The sequence below is a fragment of the Anabrus simplex genome, chromosome 1 (assembly GCF_040414725.1).
Source record: "Anabrus simplex isolate iqAnaSimp1 chromosome 1, ASM4041472v1, whole genome shotgun sequence".
Taxonomy (NCBI): Eukaryota; Metazoa; Arthropoda; class Insecta; order Orthoptera; family Tettigoniidae; genus Anabrus; species Anabrus simplex.
Genome location: NC_090265.1, coordinates 600669770 through 600693189, shown reverse-complemented (window position 1 = coordinate 600693189; position 23420 = coordinate 600669770). Strand labels below are relative to the sequence as shown.

Here is a 23420-nt window from a genome sequence, read left to right as displayed (position 1 = left end):
CATTTTAATTTCTTGAAAGCAGCGAGAAAAAATGTCGCATGTATTTCTGAGAGCTTGGCATCGGAGACTGATATTGCAGCCCAGACTCTCGCCCCTCTCCCCTCGTCTCGCCAGTGCTGGTATTTAACAACATCCTTGTAGGAAGACACTGCAGGGCTGCTGTTATAGGAGCATTATAGTTTTCTTTTTATTTGTAGATTTGCTCTTTTGTTGGTTGGAATCGAACCCGTGTTCATGGGTCGGACCCCGAAACTGATCTTCCGAGGAAGCTAACTAACCAGTGAACGATGGGTACGACCGATGTAAAATTCAACATTTTTATTTAAACTAACCCCAAGGCGCTACAGCCTCTGAAGGGCCTTGGCCTACCAAGCGACCGCTGCTCAGCTTGAAGGCCTGCAGATTACGAGGTGTCGTATAGTCAGCACGACGATTCCTCTCAGCCGTTATTCTTGGCTTTCTAGACCGTGGCCGCTAACTCACCGTCAGATAGCTCCTCAATTCTAATCACGTAGGCTGAGTGGACCTCGAACCAGCCCTCAAATCCAGGTAAAAATCCCTAACCTGGCCGGGAATTGAACCCAGGGCCTCCGGGTAAGAGGCACGCACCCTAACCCTACACCGCGGGGCCGGCCAACATTTGTACTTACTACTACTACTACTACTACTACTACTACTACTACCAATAATAATAATAATAATAATAATAATAATAATAATAATAATAATAATAATAATAATAATCATAATGGGTCATGGCATCTGTATAGGCTTCAATGAATGGCGAAGACGTCATAAACACCCAGCCCCAAGTCAGGGGATAAACAGTATGAGGGGGTTGATTCTGTAAACTGAACCGGGGCCATCGGACCAAAGGCAAACATTCTACCCATTTAGCCACAAAGCCGGACTTTCATTTGCTAAACATCAGGCTACCATCCCCACTGCATTGGCAGTAGCAGAAGCCAGGGCACTAGCTTGTGAAGCAGCCTTGACAACACAGCAGACTTCGCCGTTGGCTACTGGCTGCAGCTGAAAACGCTGAAGGCTTGACGTTCACGAAACCAACCATCGAAAAGGGGTAACCTAAGTCTAGTGGTAGCCCATGTCTTGATCCCAGCATACGCCACTGTTTATCAGACTCATGCCTGCATGCATGACAAGAAGAACAGACCATACATGCAATGCTGAAACCATCAACTCTACGTAAATTCAGTTGTGGAGGAAAGTAGAAAATGTATTAATGTACGTACATATCGTTATCTGTGTTGTAACCAAGGTTGAAGTTTACAGAACACAACTTTTATTTGCTTCACTTTATGATATTTACACAAATAACTGAAATTTATTTTGAAGCAAAAAGGAATATTGAATCTTGAGAAAAGTCTGTCTTTATACAATATGTACAGGTTTACAGTCTTTATATACACTTCTATCTTGAAAAGATAGTCTTTGTGAATTGACACGTTGATAGTTGAGAACTATCTGGCACACTAACATAAATGTCTTTGAGAGTCCTTGTTTGTTGAAGTGCCTGAATTCCTAAAAAGCAAGTTCAATTGATTGAAGAAATTCCACCTAGCGAAACTAAGGGAGCTTGCATAACTTAGGGAATGAAAATGGCTTGTAAAAGAATTACGGAACATAGGCAGCGGAAACAGGTAAGGGAGCGGTGACCAGAGGTGAAACCTCGTACTTCCAGAAATTCAGTCCACCTGGTCGAAGCACATTTTCAAGAGGAGTAGCCTCCGTGCTCGACGTAGGGTGTATTCTGGAGCTGGACACCGGGGCAAGTGGGCGATTGAGCAGGCAGGGAGCTCCTATTTATAGTACACTCGATGGTCAGGCACGCGCACTGAGGGCTGCGCGTCGAAGCTAGCAGAATGATACACAGGCGCGCGTGCAGCTGGCTTGCGGAGCGAGACGGGAGCGCCGGACATACAACACCCTCCCCTCCTAAATACGCCGGTACGGCGTGAAACGGCGGCGGCGCTGGCGGCGACTGCGATGCTGGGGCGGAGCTGCTGATTTCTCTGTTGTATTGTCCGGAGCTGGAACTGGGCGGAGTGGCGCTGTCTCGTCCTGAAAGGAACCCATTGTTATTAAATGATCTAAAGCTCGTTCAGCAATAGATTTATCAGGTTTAGCAATAGCATCAATAACTGGACAGGGGCGGTAGCGCAGACGTATCTGATCTTGATGGCGGCAGATACGTTTCTCCGTAGTCTGTATCTCGTATAGACGATGACCCAAAGATCTGCAGATGACTCCAGGTATCCAGAGTGGGTTGGATTTGAATGTCCTGGTGTAGACCTTGTCGTTGAGGGAGAACTTCGTTGGTGAGGTCTTATGCTGGGCCGGAAGAGGCTGTAACAGAGAAAGTAAAGTTCTGTGAGGTCGTCCATGGAGCTTCTGTGCAGGAGTGATATTATCAGCGCCGGGTAGAGTTCTGTAGTTGTTTAAGAGTTGGAGCAAGGCTTGGTCTTTAGTTAAGCCTGAAGAGACAGCTTTCTTCATACTTCTTTTAAATGTTTGCACGAAGCGTTCAGCTTCACCATTAGATTGAGGGTGAAAAGGTGGTGCTAGGATATGACGAATGCCATTATGTGTACAAAAGTTCTGAAAAGCAGTAGCTGTAAATTGAGGTCCGTTGTCTGAAATGAGTACTTGCGGTAAACCTTCTGTAGTAAAGATTTTCTGGAGAGCACGAATGGTAGCTTCGGTGGTAGTAGTCGAATGCATATCTACGACATATGGAAAGTTTGACAGTGAATCGATGACTATTAACCACATGGAATTGAGGAAAGGACCTGCGAAATCGATGTGAACTCGTTCCCATGGAGTAGTAGCAGGAGGCCATGAAGCAAGATCAGAAGACGGGGCGTTCTGATTCGTTTGACATTGCTCACAATGACGTATTAGCTTTTCAATGGCGGCATCAATACCGGGCCAGTAGCAGTGTTGACGGGCGAGTTGCTTTGTTCTGGAGATACCCCAATGGCTTTGGTGTAATAATTCGAGAACTTGTTTCTGTAGGCTAAGTGGGATAACCACTCGGAAGATGGTGCCTGCTTCTAGTAATACAACTCCGGCACGAGTCGTGAGACGATGCTGCATACGATGATAAGGTGCCAGGTGGGCAGGAAGTGTGCTCTGAAGAGGCCAACCGTTGCGGATGTAAGTACGTACAGTAGCAAGTGTACTGTCCTTATCCGTAGCTTTAGCTATGCAGGTAGCATCAATAGGAAAACTGGATACAGTATCTTCAAGTTCTATGTCCAACTGAAGACATTCAGATTCTTGAGAATCGAAGGCAGTATCAGGACCAACGGGTAAGCGGGAGAGGGCATCAGCATTACAATGCTGGGATGTGGCTCGATATACAATCTGATAGGAATAATCAGAAAGGAACATGGACCATCTTTGAAGCTTTCGGAGGGAATTCTCTGGGATCTTATTACCAGGATGGAATAAGTGTACGAGAGGCTTATGATCGGTAATGATCAGGAAATGGTTGCCATAGAGATATTCATTGAAACGGCGAATACCAAAGATGATGGCTAAAGCTTCTTTCTCTATCTGTGAGTATCGACGTTGATGGTCATTAAGTGTTTTCGAAGCGAAGGCGATGGGGCGTTCTTGTCCATGACGATCCTTCTGGGAGAGAACGGCACCGACACCGTAGTCTGAAGCGTCAGTAGCTAGCGTGATGATCTTGTCGGGCTGAAAATGAGTGAGTTGTATAGCTTGAATTAAGGCGTTGTTGATTGTTTTCCATGCCTGTTGGCATTGCGGAGTCCACTGAAACTTAACACCTTTTTTACGTAGAGCGTTTAATGGAGCTGCTACTGTAGCGAAGCGGGGAATGAACTTATTATAATAGTTCGCTTTGCCTATGAAGGACTGAAGCTGCTTGAGGTTCTTAGGTGCTGGCATGTTTACTATCGCTGAGACATTCTGTGTACTAGGACGAATTCCATTCTTATCAAGTATATGTCCTAGGTAGTGAACTTGAGGCTGAAAGAAGGTACATTTAGCGAGATTCGCTCGTAGGCCATTGTCTTTCAATTTCTGGAGAAGGAGGCGTAGATTGGTTAGATGTTCCTGATGATCTTTTCCAGTAACAATAATATCATCCAGGTAGTTAGCACAACCGGGAATGGAGGCGGTGAGTTGAGCCAAATAACGCTGAAAAATAGCCGCTGAGGATGAAACACCGAATGGGAGCCGCTGGAGCTGGAGCAGTCCGAGAGGAGTGTTGAGTGTGAGAAATTTCTTAGATTCTTCGTCTAAAAGTAGCTGGAGATATGCTTCTTTAAGATCAACTCGAGAGAAGAATTGTCCACCAGAGAGACGACGGAATAAGTCTTCTGGACGTGGAATAGGAAAGATATCTGTGTCGAGTTGTGCGTTGACTGTAGATCGAAAATCGCCACAAAGTCGAACATTACCATCAGGTTTCTTGATTACCACGAGTGGAGTAGCCCATTGACTAGAAGTAACTGGTACAACAATTCCAGTTTGTATCCATCTTTCTAATTCTTTCGTGACCTGGTCTTGAAGTGCTAGGGGTACTGGACGTGATTTGAGGAAGCGAGGCTTAGCTCCGGATTTCAGCTGTATGTGAGCTGTATAGTCTTTGGCTGTTCCGAGCTGAGAGTCGAAGACTTCAGGAAACTGCGCTAGGAGAGCGGTAACGTCAGAAGTAGGATGCAATGTAGATACGACGTTAATGTTGTCATGTATCTGGAAACCAAATAAGTTAAAGAGATCCATGCCCATAATGTTTGATGCAGTGTAGTTGTTAACTACGAGAAGAGGAATGGCTTTCTGAATTCCTTTATAACTAGCCTGAAGCTTGATTTGACCTTTGATGTCAATTTTCTTCTTGTTAAATGTCACGAGCTGGATGTCAGCTGGAGAGCATGAAGGTGAACCTAATTCGTGGTAGGTAGTCAGGTTAATAATAGAGACAGGTGATCCAGTGTCTAATTGAAAATCGACAGATCGATCAGAGAATGAGAGAGGAATGATGATTTTGTGAGAATCCTTTGTGGGAAGAATAAGATTGATCTGATCAACTTCCATGTCTTGGCGGGGCTGTATATGCTTCCGGCGTGCTGTAGTAGTCTTAGCAGGGCGGAGCGAACTTTGACAGACAGTCTTAATGTGTCCAAGTTTATTACATCGTTCACAAGTAGCTTTGAAAAAACGACAGTCACGACGTTCATGATACTTGAAACAACCTCGGCAGGAAGGCAGGAGTTTCGAGGTGCTTTTAGAAGTGTGCTTCCGTGTAGCATTACGAGAGGGAACCTGGCGAGAATGCTTGGTGGAGAGCGCCTTATCCGTACGGTTCACTGTAGCAGAGGACTTGCGGGCCTGAGGCGAGACTTGTGCAACTTCGTGTGGAGAAGCTATGGCTGCGGCAGTCTTGGTAGTGAGCTCATAAACCGTAGCAATACGCTGGACGTCTTCTAAAGAAGGGTTACTCTGCTTGACAGCGTCAAAACGTATTTTGTCTTCAGGAGTATGTAAAATTATCATGTCCCGAATGAGAGAATCAGTGTAGGATGAACCACAACCGTCCTTGGAGCAGATGAACTGGCAGGGTTTAGCTAGACCACGCAATTCAGTTATCCATTCAGTATGTGTCTGATGGGGTTGCTTTCTGCTCTGAAAAAATTTATAGCGAGCAGCCACTATGTGAGGAGCTTTGGCATAGTGTTCCGTGAGACGGGCCAAGAGCTGCGTGAAGGGCACCTCAGATAAGTGTTCTTCCGGACTTAATTTACGTAGTAATTCACACGTAGCATTGCCAACCGAACTAAGAAATAGTGCGCGGCGGCGTTGATCATCTGTGACAGAATGGCAGATGAAATGCTGTTGTAAACGGGCTAAATAAACTGACCATTCTTCCTTAGCTGGATCAAAAGCAGTGAACGGAGGAATAGCTGATGGCTGTGTAGAGACAGAAATAGCTTGAATAGCCTGAAGTAATGCTGCCTGTTGTTGTTGCATAAACTGTTGTTGTTGCTGCTGTAAGGCTTGGAAGATCGTAGTGAGTTGTTCCGCAGTAGCCATTGCGAGATGCGTGCACGAAAGAGTAAGGTAAGCTGTGTGTCAGAACTGGTTGGAGTGTCGGTGTTGTTCAGCACGTCGCCGTAGAGTTGACAACTGGGCCTGTTGAATTGTAGTGTCGTGGTTACCTCGTTACTATAGAGTTGGCGATTGGGGCTGATGACGTGTAGTTTGTTGCTTTGTACCTCGTCACTATAGAGTTGGCAACTGGGGTCGAAGAATGGTAGTGGTGTGCTTTTTTTTACCTCGTCGCCATAGAGTTGGCGACTGGGGCCGAAGAATTGTAGAGTTGCTTTTTTACCTCGTCGCCATAGAGTTGTGTTGTAACCAAGGTTGAAGTTTACAGAACACAACTTTTATTTGCTTCACTTTATGATATTTACACAAATAACTGAAATTTATTTTGAAGCAAAAAGGAATATTGAATCTTGAGAAAAGTCTGTCTTTATACAATATGTACAGGTTTACAGTCTTTATATACACTTCTATCTTGAAAAGATAGTCTTTGTGAATTGACACGTTGATAGTCGAGAACTATCTGGCACACTAACATAAATGTCTTTGAGAGTCCTTGTTTGTTGAAGTGCCTGAATTCCTAAAAAGCAAGTTCAATTGATTGAAGAAATTCCACCTAGCGAAACTAAGGGAGCTTGCATAACTTAGGGAATGAAAATGGCTTGTAAAAGAATTACGGAACATAGGCAGCGGAAACAGGTAAGGGAGCGGTGACCAGAGGTGAAACCTCGTACTTCCAGAAATTCAGTCCACCTGGTCGAAGCACATTTTCAAGAGGAGTAGCCTCCGTGCTCGACGTAGGGTGTATTCTGGAGCTGGACACCGGGGCAAGTGGGCGATTGAGCAGGCAGGGAGCTCCTATTTATAGTACACTCGATGGTCAGGCACGCGCACTGAGGGCTGCGCGTCGAAGCTAGCAGAATGATACACAGGCGCGCGTGCAGCTGGCTTGCGGAGCGAGACGGGAGCGCCGGACATACAACAATCTGACCACAAGCAACCATTTTAAATCAGCTGACCGAGCTGGACAGCTGCAATCGCTTAAGTGCGGCCAGTGTCCAGTATTCGGGAGATAATAGGTTCGAACTCCATTGTCGGCAGCCCTCAAGATGTTTTTCCGTGGTTTCCCATTTTCATGCCAGGCAAATGCTGGGGCTGTAACCTTAATTAAGGCCACGGCCGCTTCTTTCCGACTCCTAGCCCTTTCCTGTCCCATCGTCGCCATAAGACCTATCTGTATCGGTGCGACGTAAAGCAATACATATATTTTTTAATCAGCTGTTAGCTGTCGAGTATGGACCTTGCATCGGTAGCACACAGTCGTACGTCAGAGACTCAGGCCACTTCATAGAAAAGCTGAAGAACATTCAATTAGAAGCCGAAGACCTGCTTGACAGCTTTGACGTGGTCTCACTCTTCACTAAGGTACCTGTGAATGAGGCCCTGGTCTACATCGCTCAGATTTTTCCCGAGGACATTACCGACCAGTTGGCGTAACATAAATTCTAGGGGTTCTGATGGGCCGTACCCTTTAAGTTTATGCAGGACTCATAACATAGTCGTTGTGTAGGGTAGACTGTACGTGTTACCCATTTCAATAACTTCTCATTCTAACCTACTACTGTCAAAACCGGGCGAGTTGGCCGTGCGGTTAGGGTCGCTCAGTTGTGAGCTTGCATTCGGGGGATAGTGGGTTCGAATCCCACTGCCGGGATTCCGTAGTTTCCCATTCTCACACCAGGCAAGTGCTGGGGCTGTACCTTAATTAAGGCCACGGACGCTTCCTTCCTACTCCTACCCCTTTCCTATCTCATCGTCGCCATAAGACCTATCTGTGTTGGTGCGATGTAAAGCAAATTGTTTATTTTTAAATGTGAATGGGGCCAACCAGACTTTACAGTGCAGACATGCATGTGCTCGTTCCGATAGGGCGCAAGGCAGTTGATAGGGGCGAAGATAGTGTAGAACAGTGACGTTGTATGCCTAAAATATGTAACAATATACTGGAAACACAACAATGGTGCAAAATAAAAATCTACTCTCCATTAGTTTTTGAGTAGAAGAGTTTAAGTATTTGGGAGAACTGATCCAACCCAATGGACTAGACAAGGAGGCAAACAAGGAAAGAGCTAGAAAACTGGAACTGGCCTACAGACTGACACAAAACAGGTACAATAAACGGGCAATATCCTACAAAGTCCCGGTCTAGAAATCCAAGAATAACGGCCGAGAGGATCCGTCGTGCTGATCACACGACACCTCGTAATCTGCAGGCCTTCGGACTGAGCAGCGGTCGCTTGGTAGGCAAAGGCCCCTCAAGGGCTGTAGTGCCATGGGTTTTTTTTATCCTACAAAGCCAAAATTAAGTACCACAACGTTGTTGTAAAACCATAGGGGCTGTACGGTTCAGAATGCCTTATCTCAGAAAAGGGAAACTGAAAGAAATCGAGAAGAAGGAAAGTAAAATTCTGAGGAAAATTCTTGGACCTCAGAAAATGACGGATGGGACATGGAGGAAAATGAGAAATAAGGATCTCTACAAGTATTCCGAAAAGATCACGGACACAATGCGAAAAAGAAGACTGAAATTTTACGGACATCTCGTCAGAATGAATGACAACCGCCTGACCAGAAGTATATTTAAATATATAATTGGATTGAGGAGGGCAACGAAATGGGTGGAGGAGGTTAAGAAGGACGCACACGAAATTAAAATAACACCAGAATTGATCCTCAACAGAAAGAAGTTCAGAACTGGAGTAGATGACCACAAATTCCATGAAGAGCAGCGGAATAACAGGGCCAAATTTGTAATATCTGAGTAGCAGAAACAAAATAAAGAGTGAACGAATGAAGAAGTTCTGGGAAGAGAAAAGAAGAAGACTGGCCAGAAAGCATTAAGTTTCACGCAGTCCACAGTTGGCCAAATTCGGAAGCAAGAAGAAGAAGAAGAAGAAGAAGAAGAAGAAGAAGAAGAAGAAGAAGAAGAAGAAGAAGAAGAAGACGTTTTTGAGTGACCCTAGTACACGATATTTAAAGATATAAAATATGGTATAGCAGTTAATCTATGGTTGGAAATACTGATTGATACTCTGAACCAAAGTGGTGTAATATGTTTCTACTCTTCTACGATTGGAGTGCGACTGTATAAACATCTCACACGTGCTTCGTTTGAAAGATATCAGAGCCAGGTAACATATAATGTCAATACCATCAACAGATTCCACATTGACTTGAGGAAATATACTTGTTTGTTGCTAAACCAAACAAACAGTGTGACAGAAGTTAATGAATAACCAAAACAGAGCGTCCCCGTGCAGTCTATAGAGCACACAAGGCTGCCTTTTAGAATAATCAAATGTAGCGGCGAGCAGTGTAGATTGTCAAATATGGAATAATTATGAGTAGAAAACAGTAACAAATTTGTTAGTGTGCAGCGAATGTTAAAGTGAGAGCAGACAGGAAGAGTTTATCGTCGACACACTAGAATGTCTTGAAGAACTACAGAATGTGTTTATTTTCTCTCATCTCTTTTTATATTTCCTCTCTAACTTATTCTTTCTACAGAAGATGTCTTCCAGAACCTGGACATGTTGAAGAGATAAAACATGTTAATAATTTGTATCATCTATATAATTTATATTAAAAATGAAGTCCCCGGATAGTGTATGTGTGTGAGGGGGCGTGGGTAATCTCAAGAACCACGGAACGGATTATGATGCGGTTTCCGCCATTGCATTGAACAGTGCCATGTTTGTCTTCAGTTTCTCAGGAGCAGTGTACCAATTCAAACTAATATGAAAATGAAAATCCACAGCCTGTTTCCAGTCATTCGACCGGGTCAGGAATGGAATGAATGAAGCTCCATCTAGCGGCGAGGATAGGATTTGTGCCGGCTGCCGAAGCCTGTCGCACTCCTTTGGGGCAATAATTAATGAATGGCAGATGAAATGAAATGATATTGGAGAGTGTTACTGGAATGAAATATGAGAGGGAAACCGGAGTACCCGGAGAAAAACCTGTCCCGCCTCCGCTTTGTCAAGCACAAATCTCGCATGGAGTGACCGGGATTTGAACCACGGAACCCAGCGGTGTGAGGCCGGCGCGCTGCCGCCTGAGCCACGGAGGCTATTCTCAAACTCATATAAACTTTTAAAAATATTAATTAAAGTCAGATCGAGGGAGTTTGGCTGTGTGGTTGTGGTGACGTATCTGTGAGTTTGCATTCGGGAGATGGTGGATTCGAATCCCACCGCCGGTATCCCCGAAGATGATTTTTCCATAATTTCCCCACTTTCACATATAAGGCCAAAACCACTACGTTCCCAAAACTAGCCCTTTCTCATACTTGCGTCGCCAAAATCCTTTGATGTATTATTGCGATGTCAAACCACTAACAAATAATAATAATAATAATAATAATAATAATAATAATAATAATAATAATAATAATAATAATAATAATAATAATAATAATAATAATAATAATAAGCTAGAGCCGGCATATCATCTGACCAAGAACAACATAAGGTGTCTCCCCAAACACTAAACTCAGACACTACCATGCTGTCATCTGTCGGGAAGCCCTGTATGCTTCCAAGTGACTGATCCTTAACGGGAAAAGTCTAGCCGAACTAGAGACCAAAGAAAGAAAGATAGAAAGAAAGAAAGAAAGAAAGAAAGAAAGAAAGAAAGAAAGGTTCTCAGGAAGATAAAAGGGCCAGTCAAACAGAGGGTGAATAGAGGAGGCGATACAATCAGGAGCTCTATAACTACACAGAAAAGATCACGGACGCGGCCAGGAACAACCGTCTGGCCTTCTATGGGTACATATCAAAGATGAATTCTGACAGGGTGACCAATCGTATTCTATCCTACTAGCAGAAGAGAAAGATTAAGACCCCGTGGTTAACGGAAGTGGCTAAAGATCTTCAGGAACTAGGAATAGTTTAAAATGACATCAGCGACTGTTCACCTCTCAGAAGTATTCTGAGACAAAGAAGGATCCAGGACAATCCGCTTCGTGAGAAGACAGGTGCCCTCTGGGCAAAGGAGAGGAAAGAGCAATACAGCCGGAGAATGCGCACATACTGGCAAACATCAAAGCCCACTCCCAGCGAAGAAGTTGACTGTCGTGGTCCTTAGACGTTCTTGTCGAATTAGAGAGAGAAATAATAATAATAATAATAATAATAATAATAATAATAATAATGTACACACAGAACTGAGAGTGATATATTGTAAGATTTTTATTTTATTTTTTACAATTTGCTTTACGTCGCACCGACACAGATAGATCTTATGGCAACGACGGGATAGGAAAGGAACGAAGCGACCGTGGCCTTAATTATGGTACAGCCCCAGTATTTCCTTGTGTGAAAATAAGAAACCATGAAAAACAATATTCAGGGTGCCGACAGCGGGGCTCGAACACACTATCCCCCCCAATGCAAGCCGACAGTTACGTGACCCAAAGTACGCAAGCCGTTCGCTCGGTAGGAATGAATTCGGATGTACGTCGGGAACCGTGACAGTGAATTCGTTCACACGTTGACAATAACTTGATTGAAACTATTGGAAAGTGTGTAAGGCCTCTGAAAATTATCACCATAATTAACTTACATCGGAGACAGAACGAGTTTCTCAACGCTTAAACGAGTAAAAACATTTCTTAGAAATTCACGCCTCCAGGAAAGACTCGGTCCCTTTCAATAGTATCCATAACGAGGAAATTTATTCTGAAATCCCAGACTTAAATATGAGAGTATAATAGAGAAATTTGCTAAAGCTAAAAGGAAAGGCAGATTCCTAGTACAAACATGTGTCTGAATTTAGTTGTCAAATAATATTACAAAGAATATCGGGAGAGTTCCTATTCATAAATCACACTCGATTCCTTCCATCTCCTTACCCATTTTCTTCTGCATGTATAATTTAATCATTAGCTCCTCAACTGAAGTTGGCACCAGGAAGAGCATTTGGTCGTACAACATGGCATATACATTCATCTCACCTCGTCCCGGACCCCGTATCAAGAAACGGGACTAAAGGGTCGAGCATAATATAATATAATAATGCAAAAAAAAAAAGCAAAGTCATCTCCGTACAGTCCATGAAGGCCCTTGGAGGGGGTGGGGACGTAAAGAGTTTCACTATCCGTAACCTCGGCACTATTAGTGGGTTAGAGTGGTTAGCTGTACGCCCGGTCGTCTTTGCCCCAAGGAAATTAACCTGGTCCTCATTTTTTGTGTAGGCCGAGTGAAACTCAGAGCCATGTGCACTTCCGGAAGTGGAATCGAACCCATGTCCTTCCGGAAACCGAGCAGTCATTTACCACCTCGGCCAGGCAGCCCCCAACAATACATAAACACTTATTTGCTAGGGAAACGTGGACAGTCGATTGTTTTGCCTCATACCGCAATTCTTTTTTCAATTGATCTGAGATCTAGGAATCACCTGTAAGCAAGAGCATGTCCTGTAAACCAGTTTCTCAAGGGCGTCGCAGCACTTCCGACCCGACCATCTCCCCTCTGCTAGGCGCAGGTCGTGGCTGAAGGGCAAGCACATGTTAACAACATACGTAGTGGAGTCAGCGACCCGACAAGAACAGTGGAATGCAGGAAATCTCAGTTATGTGATATTTCCAGAAGTATTTCTGCTATCTGGGGGAGGGTTGAATAAAACACAGGACGATTGTTTACGTTCTCTCCAGTCCTTGGCTTAAAGAAAGAAGGCCTATATGCTGAGGAAGTGCCGGATCTAGCTGTTATTTCAAGGAGAGCTTAGTGTAGTGACGGAGGAATTTAATCCGCCTTCAACACAGACAGCTTAGTTGTGTCGACGACGAAACATTTTTTAAAGGTAATATGAGAGTATTTTGTCTCAGGCACAATTTTAAATGTCATCTCTTCTTGTTAAATATGGGTTGTTTAAAAGATTCACTACTTGGCTATGAGACAGTTTTATGACGAGATAAATTAGTGTCTAAGCATTCGTATTAAATAGCGGGAACTGTTGTTCACCCAAACGTGCACGGACAGTTGCAGTGACGTGTCGACTGTTTGGGTTGAAATGTGGTACGACGATCAACTAAGACTTCATAAACGTAATGATAATAGTCATTCTGCCGTAAAAAATAGTATTTTCTTTCTTTCTTTCTTAATCTGTTTACCCTCCAGAGTTGGTTTTTCCCTCGGACTCAGCGAGGTATCCCACCTCTACCGCCTCATGGGCAGTGTCCTGGAGCATGGGACTTTGGGTCGGGGGATAAAACTGGGAAGGAGACCAGTACCTCTCCCAGGCGGCCTCACCTGCTATGCTGAACAGGAGGCTTGTGGGGTGGGGAGATCGGAAGGGATAGGCAAAGAAGAGGGAAGGAATCGGCCGTGGCCCTAAGTTAGGTACGAGGAAAAGTGGAAAATCAGGAAAACCACTTCGAGGTTGGCTGAGGTGGGAATCGAACACTCAATTGACCTCCCGAGGCTGAGTGGACCCCGTTCCAGTCCTCGTACCACTTTTTATATTTCGTGGCAGAGCCGGGAATCTAATCATGCTAACCACTACACCACCAGAGGCGGACAAAAAATAGTATTTACGTACTTAAGCATAGTAATTAGTAATTAGTAATTAGTTGCTGCGATTTTTAACAGAACGTCGTGTGTCAGTTGCATTGAAACTTGCTAGGATTATCAACTTAGACATCAGAATATCGCTACGTAGGCTATCCACATGAAAAGATGAATGATTCTGACCAGAAATCCCGGAGTTTCCTCGTTTGCGCCAATAAAAGATCATATCAATAGCATACACGTTTATATGTTGACAACCAAGATTTCATACTATATATTATGTTAACTTCCTTGTGTCTGCCTCCGAAGCGTAACGGTTGGCACTATTAGCTGCCGTCCTCGGTGGCTCGGGTTCGAGTCCCTGTACTGCCAGAGGGCTGGCAAGTGGTTAAAAACGGTTCATGCTACATCAGATCACCTCTATTGGGGGTGTTCCTGAAAAGAGCTGCACCACTTCAGGACGAAGACACGAGTTTACGTTACTTCCTTGTAAACGATACAGAATTATTAAAACGCTATATTCCAATAACAATTAAGTACAGCCAAACTTTCAGGACACGTTTCTCACTGTAGAAGAAGAAAATACGTTATATGGGTCTGTAAACGATGATGATGATGATGATGATGATGATGATGATTACTGTTGTTGTTTAAAGCGGTCGATATGGGTCATCGGCCACTAAGGTAGGTAAGGAAACGCAATGATGTGATTATCAAAATTCCAAAATCCATCCACTGATTAGAATTTACAAAGACGATAAAAAATGATGGTATGTATGTGTATGTTCAGTCTTTAGCCCTAAGGCTGGTTAGATCCTCAACAGCTCTGCCATCAGCTGTCACAGATGGCCTAGGCACCACTGAAGAGGCGTACTAGGGAAATGAGGAGTGAGGTGGTTTCCCGTTGCTTTCCTCACCGAGCCAGAAGTTGCTATTACATATCAGTCTGCCAAGCCCACTGAAATGCATGCACCAACCGACCCTATGAACAACATTTTCACACCATTCATAGCAGGGACTGGCTGCAGAAGGAATGGCATTACTAGCATCGCTCATACCTCAGTCACTTTCATATTGTCAAAGCCAAGAATAAGACAGAGACAGATCAATTATGAACTTAAAACTATCAGTGGATCGACTCGCAATACCCCTCCTTCCCATAAAATAATTTAAAACAATTATATAAACGGAACAAGGGACGGCTTCCAAAGCAAAATAATATCGATAATGCTTGTTGTCCAAGGCGGTCCAAAATCCATGTCACCGGCCCCTCATAATGGCGCTAATCACTGGTAAAGCAGACCATGGTGTTCCTCATATAATTGCACTACTAACAGGTAACACAGACCCATGGTGTTCCTCACATACTGGTACTCACCACAGGTAATTTAGACCCATGGTGTTCCTCACATAAGTGTACTACTCACAGGTAACACAGACCCATGGCGTTCCTCACATAAAGGTACTGTTGTTGTTTGAGTCATCAGTCCATAGACTGGTTTGATACAGCTCTCCATGCCATCCTATCCTGTGCTAACCTTTTCATTTCAACGTAACTACTGCATCCTACATCTGCTCTAATCTGATTGTCATATTCATACCTTGGTCTACCCCTACCGTTCTTACCACCTACACTTCCTTCAAAACCAACTGAACAAGTCCTGGGTGTCTTAAGATGTGTCCTATCATTCTATCGCTTCTTCTCGTCAAATTTAGCCAAACCGATCTCCTCTCACCAATTCGATTCAGTATCTCTTCATTCGTGATTCGATCTATCCATCTCACCTTCAGCATTCTCCTGTAACACCACATTTCAAAAGCTTCTATTCTCTTTCCTTCTGAGCTAGTTATCGTCCATGTTTCACTTCCATACAACGCCACGCTCCACACGAAAGTCTTCAAAAACATATTTCTAGTTCCTATATCAATATTTGAAGTGAGCAAATTTATTTCCTTAAGAAAGCTCTTCCTTGCTTGTACTAATCTGCATTTTATGTCCTCCTTACTTCTGCCATCGTTAATTATTTTACTACCCAAGTAACAATATTCATCTACTTCCTTTAAGACTTCATTTCCTAATTTAATATTTCCTGCACCACCTGCCTTCATTCGACTGCACTCCATTACTTTTGTTTTGAACATTTATTTTCATCTTGTACTCCTTACCCAAGACTTCGTCCATACCATTCAACAGCTTCTCGAGATCTTCTGCAGTCTCAGATAAAATAACAATATCATTGGCAAATCTCAAGGTTTTGATTTCCTCTCCTTGGATTGTGATTCCCTTCCAAATTCCTCTTTGATTTCCTTTACTGCCTGTTCTATGTAAACAATGAAAAGGAGGGGGGACAAACTTCAGCCTTGCCTCACTCCTTTCTGGATTGCTGCTTCTTTTTCAAAGCCCTCGATTCTTATCACTGCAGACTGATTTTTATACAGATTGTAGATAATTCTTCGTTCTCGGTATCTGATCCCAGTCACCTTCAGAATCTCAAATAGCTTGGTCCAATCAACATTATCGAATGCCTTTTCTAGATCTACGAATGCCATGTACGTGGGCTTGTCCTTCTTGATTCGATCCTCTAAGATAGACGTAAAGTCAGTATTGCTTCACGTGTTCCTACATTTCTTCTGAAGCCAAACTGATCTTCTCCCAACTCAGCTTCAACTTGTTTTTCCATTCTTCTGTAAATAATACGTGTTAAAATTTTGCAGGCATGAGATACTAAACTAATGATGCGATAGTTTTCACACCTGTCAGCACCGGCTTTCTTGGGAATAGGTATAACAACATTTTGCCGAAAATCGGATGGGACTTCTCCTGTCTCATACATCTTACACACTAAATGGAATAACCCTGCCATGCTGGTTTCTCCGAAGGCAGTCAGAAATTCAGAGGGAATGTCATCAATTCCAGGTGCCTTGTTCCTATTTAGGTCGCTCATAGCTCTGTAAAACTCTGACCTCAAAATTGGGTCTCCCATTTCATCAGCATCAACAGCCTCTCCTTGTTCCAGAACCAAATTATCTACATCTTCACCTTGACAACTGTTGGATATGTTCCTGTCATCTCTCTGCTTTGTCTTCTTTTCCTAGCAGTGGCTTTCCATCTGAGCTCTTAACATTCATACACCTAGATTTCTTTTCTCCAAAGGTTTCCTTGATTTTCCTGCATGCAGCATCTACCTTTCCTAGGACCATACAATCTTCGACATCCTTGCACTTCTCCTTCAGCCATTCTTCCTTAGCTACCTTGCACTTTCTATCCACTTCATTCTTTAATCGCCTGTGTTCTTTTCTGCCCTCTTCATTTCTAGCATCATCAATCAGGTCTAGTATCTCCTGAGTTATCCACTGATTCTTAGTTGATCTTTTCTTCCTTCCTAACATTTCTTCAGCAGCCCTGCTGACTTCATTTTTCATTACTGTCCACTCTTCTTCTATAGTGTTTCCTTCAGCCTTTTCATTTAGTCCCTGTGCAACATGTTCCTTGAAACAATCCCTCACGCTCTTTTCTTTCAAGTTGTCTAGTTTTTGCATTCTTTCCTTTCTTCAATTTCTTCAGCTTCAGATGGCACTTCATGACTAACAAGTTGTGGTCAGAGTCCACGTCTGCTCCTGGGAAAGTTTTGCAATCCAACACCTGGTTTCTGAATCTCTGCCTAATCATAATGAAGTCTATTTGATACCTTCCAGTGTCTCCAGCTCTCGTCCACGTATAAAGCCGTCGTTTGTGGTGTTTGAACCAAGTATTGGCAAGGACTAAATTATGATCAGTGCAGAATTCAACCAGCCGACTTCCTCTTTGTTTCCTTTGTCCCAATCCGAATTCTCCTACTCTATTACCTTCTCTTCCTTGGCCTAACACTGCATTCCAGTCTTCCATCACAATTAAATTCTCGTCACCTTTTACATATTGTATTAAATCTTTTCTCTCTTCATATGTTCTTTCGATTTCCTCGTCATCCGCTGAGCTAGTAGGCATATAGACCTGCACTATTGTGGTGGGCATTGGTTTGGTGTCTATCTTGACGACAATAATTCTTTCACTATGCTGGTCGTAGTAGCTTACCCACTGCCCTATTTTCTTATTCATTATTAAACCAACTCCTGCATTTCCTCTGTTTGATTTTGTGTTGATAATTCGGTAGTCGTCTGACCAAAAATCCTGTTCTTCCTGCCAACGTACTTCACTTATACCAACTACATCTAACTTTAGTCTATCCATCTCCCTTTTCAGATTCTCTAACCTACCACAACGATTCAAACTTCTAACATTCCACGCTCCGACTCGCAGAATGTCAGTATCCATCTTCCTGATGATCGCCCCCTCTCGTGTAGTCCCCACCCGGAGATCCGAATGGAGGACTAGTTTACCTCCGGAATATTTTTATCGGGGGGAAGCCATCATCAGTACATCATTCATGCAGAGAAAGCTGCATGTCCTCGGGAATTAGTTACGGCTGTAGTTTCCCGTTGCTTTCAGCCGTGTAGCAGTATCAACACAGCTAAGCCATATTGAGTATTATTACAAGGCCGTATCAGTCAATCATCTAGACTGCCGCCCTTGCAACTACCGAAAGGCTGCTACCCCCCTTTCGATGAACCATTCCTTAGTCTGGTCTCTCAACAGATACCCATCCGATATGGTTGCACCTGCGGCTCGGCTATCTGCTTCATTGGGACACGCAAGCCTCCCCCACTGCGGCAAGGTCACATGGTTCGCAGGGGAGGTAATGGTACTAACCACAGGTAATCTCATGGTTCCAAAACCATCATCCCTCGTTCGCCTCTTTTAGTCGCTTCTTACGACAGGCAGGAGATACCGTGGGTGTATTCTTCGTCTGCGTCCCCCACCCACAGGGGGTGGTCAGGAGAAGTTTTATTTCCATGTTGCAACTCATTTTCTACACTAGGGCCCACGAATTGGAGTCTGACGTTTGGCGCTAACAGCGGGTAAAAGTTGACTAACGCTGCTCGAAAATGATATGTTGCCATAACAACGATCCCAGAAATGCCGCATTTTAGTGATGTTATCGCCACGTGGTTGAGCTTGCTCTCAACAGGTGCTTATACACGAGACGATTATCGGCCGATATGATTGGTCAGATAAATCGTACAGAGTTGTCGGGCGATATTAAGAAATATACATTTCACAGTTTTATTGGCACAAGGCCACAAACGAATACTTTTGTGCGGAATGATTTATCTGCCGAAAGTAATCGCGGAGTGACTTCTCTGCTCGTATGTGGTCATAGTCACAGTTATATCGGTGAATTTGTACGACATATCGCTCATCGCTGGTCGGTTGACTTTACTAACCAACCTGAACAATCTGAACGGGAAGTACAGTTAGCTGTGAGTGAAATGGACAGTGAAGTAGCGGTTGTCGTTATCGCTTTAATGGGATATACAAGTCTAAAAAGAAGAAAACGAACTAAAAATCGTGTAAAGTGGACTAGAACATTGTTGTGTAGAGATGAATTTAATCACACGACGCTATTGAAACACCTAGAAGCCAATGAACTTGACGACTTCAAAAATTATATACGTCTGGATGGATCAACGTTTCGTATGTTACTGAGCTTGGTTGCTGATAAGTCAACCAGGAAAAATACAGTAATGCGTCAACCAATTCCGCCACAAGAGCATCTCGTAGCAACATTGAGGTTTCTCGCCAGTGGACGATACTACAACTATTTACGGTTCGCTCGTGTGTTATCGTGCGGAGTCTTACTGTTTAGCTGCTATTGCTTGAACTTACCGGTTTGTTTCCCGAATATTATTTTTATTAGTTTATTTCTGGCGTTTAATCAGTGACTAGTTGTACAATTTCCCATTGAACAACGTTCAGGAACGTACTGCCAGAGCCATGGGAGTAAGCACAAATACCGTATTACTTGAACGGTCTCAAAGGAGAAATTCACTTCCCCAAAATATAGTTATCTACACCAGGAAAAAAAATCATATTCTGACTAATTGTGTGTTTTTTTCCTTGATGAAGTATCATCTTCCTATGATTGTTTATTCTTGAGGTGTACCGATAACTATCAATATATTCTGTGCTATAAAATAATTTCTTTATGAGTGACTGATGGATGTGTTATGTCATTACTGCATTTTTAAAAATATGTTGTGCATTTGTTGATGTTATTATCGGCAGTTGATTATTTTGTTACTGATTATTGAGATCTGATATTTATTGGCAATGCTGTATTCTCAATTAAATGCTGAAATTATTAGCACAAGCTAGGAACGGTACAAAGTTTATTGAATTCTATTAGATGTACATGTTTTATTTAAAACTAAGCCTGTATTAAAGGATGATACACCCCGGGCGGAGGTAACTATGGCAACGCAGCACACCTTGCAGTTGCTGTTTTCACCGCTCAAATGTCAGACTCCAACTTTTATGGACCCAAATATACAACTCTACATAGTACATTAATCATGGGGAAAACAAAGGAACAGAAAGCACACTGCATTAAACTCTTTTTTTTACATGCAATGTTTAAAATGCCCTCCGTTAGCATTGCTACATCCATCAACCCGTCGCCTACCGAGCTCGATAGCTGCGGCCAGTATCCAGTATTCGGGAGATAGTAGGTTCGAACCCCACTGTCGGCAGCCCTGAAGATGGTTTTCCGTGGTTTCCCATTTTCACACCAGGCAAATGCTGGGGCTGTACCTTAATGAAGGCCATGGCCGCTTCCTTCCTAGTCCTAGCCCTTTCCTGTCCCATCGTCGCCATAAGATATATCTGTGTCGGTGCGACGTAAAGCCAATAGTAACCCGTCGCCGAATCGAATCAAATTCCGGATGTGGAAACTAGTGGACCTATTTTGAAATTTATTTCACCATTTGAAATATATCATCATTCGGGTGAATATAGACTATGTATCATGCCAGAATATGAAATAGTTCCCACAAAAAGCGTGACTGAAGAAATCATTACAGCAATAATAAATCTGAATATTTGTGTGTTTGTCGGTCTGTATATATTCACGTAAAAACTGCTAGATTGATGGAATTGAAATTTGGTAAGATAATAGCTGGTACCTTCGGTAACGTATCGACTACTTACTACCATGTTATCTTGTAAGTGAGGCGTGTGGTGATAGAAAATGGAAAGCAAGACATAGGAATTAAAAGTGAATATGCTACCTAAATGGTTAGTTCTATTGCACATTGGAGCACACCATGTGTACTTAAAATTCAATTTCCCAGGAAAAAATATTAGTTTTCTTCAAATGTCTAATAGTTTCCGATAATTTTTTTTCTGTGTTTTGGCGCATGCTTTATCATCGATCTCTTTGTCTTGGTGTCTTTCACGTAAAAACTACTTGACGGACCGTGCTCAAATTTGGAAAGCCTACAACTGGAACCTTTGGTTAATATATAGACTACGGTACTTACTATCACATTGTATCTGAAGAAGCCGATCAGAGAAGTAAAATGTGAAAAATCCACAGTTCTAGCCATTCAGGCAAGCAACTCAATGTTGAAAACATCCTAGGGATATGAGCTACGAATTTTAGGTAAATGAAATATGATAAAATATGAGAATATTTTCTTTATGTATTCCTAAAACTTACAATCCTTTTCTTAATCATCTTTATCCGATCGATCAGATTAGCAGTTTGCCTTTTTCTACCACTACGAGCGCTAATGTGAGTCAATATATTGTTTCACTTAAGCACCACTACGAGCGCTACAGTGAGTCAATGTAGAGTTTCACGTTAAGCCCTTGTAACTACATTCAGTGTGGTCATTTTCCAAAAAATTAAAAAAAACGCCTGAAGTTATTTATCAAGGAACAAATTACAGAAAGAATTATGTAAATAAGTTAAATGGCTAGGATTTGAATAAAAAAAGAAAACGAGTCAAGAAACAAACGATTTTAGGCTGTTTTCCAGTACTGCATTTAGGCCGGGAGTGATTTTCATTGTTTTAAATATTTTCATAGCGCTATCCAAAACTCACAATTTAAAAAACTTTCCGGGTCCTTTGGCCCGTCAACTTTCGGCATAGTTGAGGAAATTGCTTAATTTTACGTTTTTCGTAGTATGGGGACCCATACAGTACTTTGTCTGCTAAGAAATGTTTTCAACATTAATACGCTTGGGATCCTTAAAAGTGAATAACTTGCCTAAACGGTTAGTCCTATTAAATAATGTAGTCAGAGAGTGTATTTTTGTGACTGACAATAGGCAAAGGGGCCTGCCATTATAATGAAACCCCCTGAACTCGATTGTGACCAGCATTGGGTAAGGGAGCCTTTCATTACAATGAAAACTCCCCAACCCGGACTTCTCATGAGAAACGACGTACTGCGACCTCCTCGTCGTGTTTCTCGGGTAACGTTAAGAGCCATGCAATTTAATAAAATCTTACGACGTGTACACTACTTCACCTAGAATTCTTTGTACAATGTAGAATTTCGTAGCGAATCATGCATCAATACTGGCAGATCGGGGCTAAAATCAATACAAATGAAAACAAAAACGATGGTGGTTTGGTAACTATGACCCTGGCAGAGTACAGTACACGCATGCGCTATACGGCTGTTGATAACGCTGTCTGTGTGTGGCTTTTGGCCAAATAGGTCCTCCACCAATAAAATAATAAAATAAACTTTCTATGACTGGGTATTCAAATAAGTAGAAATTAGTCTGGGGACTTACATCTTGCAGAATACGGTCTCTGATGATTCACTGTATTACCCATTCCTGGTAGGCCTTGATTCTGTTTCACTCACGACGATGTCTCCTACTGATAGGTTACTTGAAAACAGTCAGAAATCTCCACAGCCACTGCACTGCGTGTAAAGTTTGAGAGTAAAGTTTATGTGATGCTATCTCGTATTTGAAGAAGGGCCTTGACTCATTATTGAAGCCATAAAGGAACTTGCGGTTGCTCTGATTGTGGTAACGTAAAGTCGGCACGTGGCTAGCAGCCTCTTCAACCTAGAGATCAGTTCTATGCACCTCCTAAAATTCGTAGAATTCAATTGTGATATGAATACTTTCTATCCCTTTCCCGCCTGAAAACATTCTGTTGATTTTTCTTCTATTTTTAAATACATTTTTGGGGAAGATCTGGAGACGCGGAATAATACTACGGAAATATTACAGCACAATGTTGCTGGTTAGGTGTTTATTGAGGAAGTTTTCCCACACAAAAATGTTAAACTAAAATACAGGGTGGGTCATAAGTCGTTTGACAAAATAACATTTCAGTATCATGTAATTACAACAAATATATTGTTTATACTACATCATAGCATGGAGTAATCTCACAAATGTTAGGTGCTTGCTGCTGGTATCCTTCATTCACAACACATAAGTAAGATCGTTTCAGTACAGAAGCACGTATGGAGTCAGTAATGTCCTGGAATGATATTTTGACGAATTCAGACACAATATATTTCTTTAGATGCTCCAGATGCAGATTTTTATTACACTTCACTGCTCATTATTTTCCACAATAATATATAATGGAGTGTGGCCTCCGGAGAGGCCTGGTGCAGGTATTTTGATTTGACTCCCGTAGGCGACCTGCGCGTCGTGATGAAGATGAAATGATGAAGACTGCACATACACCCAGTCCCCGTGTCAGGGGAATTAACCAATCATGGTTCAAATTCCCGACACTGCCGGAAATCGAACTCCGGACCCCTGCGACTAGAGGCCAGCACGCTAACCATTTAGCCATGGAGCCGGACATAGTCCACATTGAAAAAAGTATATTGAGTTT

General features: G+C 42.7%; 1 protein-coding gene across 6 annotated transcripts in view; it reads right to left on the bottom strand.

Moving 5' to 3' along the window:
- LOC136857189 (inverted formin-2) overlaps positions 1–23420 on the bottom strand; it is a 506484-nt gene that overhangs the window by 348579 nt on the left and 134485 nt on the right. The gene's annotated exons all lie outside the window — the stretch shown is intronic.